Below are 4,397 nucleotides of genomic sequence, written 5' to 3' on the forward strand. Positions count from 1 at the left end.
ACGCAACTATCGCAGCAGGCCCAAGAAGGCGATGCTATGTCATAAAACCAAACCCTGTTGGTAAATATTTTGACTTCAGAAAAGCTGAAAAACGCTTGTTATTTCGGAAGTCGAAACGCCAAGTTCAGGAAGGAAATTCCTGAAAAGGAACCTGGTCTTGGCACCGACAACCTCTTTAGCTGAGAGATATTTTTATCTTTGAATATGGAACAGGAAGATCATTTTCTCCAAACATCGGAATGAAACCGAATCTTTACCAGCCCTCCAGCAACTTACAATAGAAAAGAAGAAAATTACTTGAGCCCTAACCATGGAGAATTTGAAACCACAACAATAAAACAAACTAAAAAGACCCAAACAAACAAAACTACTTTTCATTCCACTGTGTGAGCTAAACAATCCCATCCCTCAGGGTGTATTGGTTTTTATTTTAGCTTATTTACATGTTAGCATTCTTTTTGCCTTTCTTTAAAGGAGTCTGAGGTGTCTTAGGTATGGAAAGTAGTTTTTCTAGGTTATTTCTATTAACAATTTTCATTGCACCATCTCGATCATTATATAAGATGTCAGGTACTTTTTTCCTCTTTAAAAAAAGTATGTAACAAGTCCCTGAGAAATATTATTCAGTTAAAACTATTCATTTTAGCCTTTCAGTGTTGCTAAAAAGAGATGGTCAATGGCCTCATAACTGACTCATACCTGACACTTTGTCAAAATTTAATGAACCGTGTTTACGCAGCACAAACCTCAAAATAAACCAAGTCTTGTGCTGAATTACAGATTTCGAGGCGGGGGAGGCCGCATGCTCACAAGACGTGCGGTGAGTAGGATGCAGGTGTGAGAAGAGGGTTTGAGGGGTAATCTGACATTCTAAGCATCTCTCAAGACTACCATGCGGCCTCTCGCTTTCGGGACCCTCACCCCGGTTTTGTCACAGCCTACCGATCCCGCCGGGCCTGGTGGCTCACCTCAGCCGCCTCTCATATGTCCAGAGTTTCTGTCTCTTCCCGTCACTCTGAAACTTGGATGAAACAGCACGCCACGTTCTATACGTGCTGTGGTAGCTAACAAAGCAGCAGCCACCAGGATGATGCGATACAGAAGGGTGGGAAGCCCCGCCCCCGAGGAAAAGTTCAACCAGTGGGAAAGAGAAATAGGTGAGAGTCGGCCAGATAAATTCTTCTTCCCACCCACGGACTGCGCCGAAGCATCATTTCTTAACGCAGCCTACTTGCACAGGTTCCTACTTGAATACACCTGCCATGTGACCACCTTTGTCTCTCTCCTGTTATTCTCAAGCGTTGGCCAGTACAGTATGGCTTCCTCGTCCTTCCTTCTCTCGCTTCCTCCTTCCTCTCTCGGTCTGAACCCCCAAGGAAAGCATCAGTGGTCAGCCTTTGCCTCGGATCTATCTCCTAAGGAGCCCGAGCTAAGACAGGAGGCAGGATGAGGTCTCCCGGGAAACTTCTTTGCAACAACTCTCATGGACTGCTGTCCGAATCCTAGAGAAAGGGTGCACAAGTACAAGTACGGATCTCTCTGCGCAGCTGGGATTGCCAGGCAGCCCTCTGTGAAGGTCCTAGCAGCTGAGGGCGGCAAAAATACGTGTCTACAAGGGCAAGGCGGGGAGAGGTGTCTACTTCCCCAGAGCAGCGGTTCTGCAGGCCAGCGGGGGCACGGGGTGACCACGAGGGCCCGATGGGTTGAAGGAGTGCAGCTTCAGCGGTTGCGATGGAGTCGTCACAGGAAGACCCCTCAAGGGAAGAGACGGAGGAGCAGAGTGTACTGGGTGGCACACGGTGCTTTGAGACAGCTTGTTCAAGAGAACTGTGAGGCCCTCCTAGAAGATTTAGATCTATTTGGAAATCTGGGAAAGGGGAGGATTGAGAGGAGGGTTGAAGGTTCCGCGATGCAAATTTAGAATGCAGTCGTTAGGTCAGGATGCTAACAGCACTGGACGAGAGACAGCCACAGGGCGGTGACTCTCTGCTCGGTTTCTGTAGGGCGGTGTGGCAGGTGTGAGGTCCATTGCCTAATGGGATGGACCATGATCAGCTCAACTTTCTTCTTTGTTTTCTTATATCCTAAGCCCATTAACCAACCCATGAGATACTCCTTTTCCCTTAGAAATGACCGTGGAACACCATGACGCCAAGCTTCCTTACTAGGACTTTCAAGTGATATAGTCAAAGCTAAATTCTTCTCAGAAAGCTCTGCGTGAAATGAGGTAGAGAACTTGACACTTGAAAAGATACATTCTAGGGGTCGGGTTCCTTATTCTAAGCCCTCTACTCATAATGAAAGTTTCCAGATACTCTGAAATTGCGGTTGAGAAATTTTTAGCAATTATTAAACTTGAGGAAAAAAAATGAATACAGGAAAGAGCAGACAATGCAATAGTTAAGTAAGACTGAAGGCAGAACCAACAACTTCTTCCCTTAAATCTTAAACTATCTGAGTCATAATTTCTAAGTTCTAGACCAGCCGAGGGGCCTGCCCAGTTGAATAGCATAAGTGTTTGTATGCCAAGGAGACAAACAATAAAAGAAGGTTCTACTTAAAAAAAAAAAAAAAAAAGTTTACAAATGGCAGAGAACATAAGACCCGATAATTTAATCAAATTCTAATAATAGAAAAGACTAGAAACAGTCACGCATACAGCTTTTCCCCAAGATTGCTGGATGTGGTGAACAAAACGTTTCAAGCCTACGCAACTAGTTTACAAGGCTTGCAAAAGGGCAAACTAACTCTGGTGTCATTTTCAGTGATATTGTTCTGTTTCTGACGGGACTTAAAGGAAGGCATTTGTTAATGGAAATAGAGCAGTGATTTGAAGGTGAGACCATTTTTCACGAGAGCAATAAAGAACAACACAATTGTGAAGAAACACCCAAGGTCAACACCCAAGGTTTACACGGAAAACAATGACGGAGCTTCCCCGCGGATGAACAGGAGTCACCTGAACATGGGTAGCTAGGGTCTCCCGAACCAGGGGACCTACAGGCCAACGAGCAAGAGCAGGAGAAAGACGAGGCGCATGCGTGTCGCCATGGGGGCCCCGGGCAAAAGTGTGGAGGGCCAGCTGCCAGGCAACAGTCGATGCCAGCCTTAGACATCGCACTGAAATCTAGGACTTCAGTTCCCTGCTGTCTGATGAGACACTCTCCTGCGTCCACTGCAGACCCTGCCTGCTCTGGCCTCCTTGCTAAGACCCACGCAGGGATCTGTGTCCCGTGCTCTGGGCCTCCTTTGGGGCTGCCTGCGACGTGTTTCTAAAAATCCTCATTGCTTTCTGCTTTTCTGGTTGAAAAAAAAAATGCGAGTGAAGAGAAATAAGAATGGGTAGATATACGGTAAAGGGCATTCATTCGACCCGCTTGTAATCACAGGTGCCTTGTTAGGACTGATTTATGTTTGGCCAGCTTGGAAAATGTTTTTCCCAAAACAATCCAGTCCTAATTCATGGAGCTGTGTAGTCTTTCACCCTCAATCTGACTTAAACTACTAACATGATTTAAGCTCTAAAATGCACGCATTGCCCAAGGCAAGAATTTAAAGTGAAGTCAAGTTTGCAGTCTTTTACAAAATATACTTTCTCACCCCCTGTCACTTCTCCAATTACCAAATCTTTTCCAACCTGTCTGGACCTTCTGGGGCTTGGGCATAAATCAGCAGAAATGTGGCTGGAAATGGCTTCCTTTTCTTCAAAGCGACTTGTACCCACCTCATTGGAGCATTAGAAATCCATAATGGCGCACGTGGTTTCCATTATGCCAAGGTAAAACCTTTCCAAACTGCTCCAAACCGTCTCTCCGGTGTATGATATCACGGTCCGCGTCGATTTAAAAAAAAATTATGGAGAAGTCCCTGGGCTAAAGTCAAGAAGGGCTCTCCTAGGATCTGAGATCAGTTTCCTGCTCTGATAGACACACAGAGAAGAAGCTGACGTGCGGTGGCGTGGCATGACCTCTGATTTGAAATTTCAGAGAGGCAACGGTAGCACTTCACAGTTTTCCCTCTTCTGTTTTTTTTTTTTTCCTCTCTCCATCTTCTTTCATCCCTCTTTCCCTGCCTCCCTCCCTTCCTCCATTTCTCCTCTCTCTTTCTCTTCTTTCTTTCCATCTTCAATACCTTTATTATTGACAGTTTGTACTTTACTTTTGAGTTTTATGGTGTATTTCTCAGCTAGGCTTATGGAAAAGGTAATACATGATACATATTTGTCAAATGCCTTTGCCTAGTTCCCTCGCATTTTTCTGCGATTATTATTATTTTTACTCTGCTACTGCCTCCGTCAGTGGCAAGTAGCACTGAAGTTCACAGACAAGTGGGTTGCCTTCCATGATGACTGTCTCTTTACTTGCCACTAAGAGTTATCTAGTAAATAAGGAGACCAC

This window comes from Pteropus vampyrus, unplaced genomic scaffold (genome assembly GCF_000151845.1).
Source record: "Pteropus vampyrus isolate Shadow unplaced genomic scaffold, Pvam_2.0 Scaffold194, whole genome shotgun sequence".
Taxonomy (NCBI): Eukaryota; Metazoa; Chordata; class Mammalia; order Chiroptera; family Pteropodidae; genus Pteropus; species Pteropus vampyrus.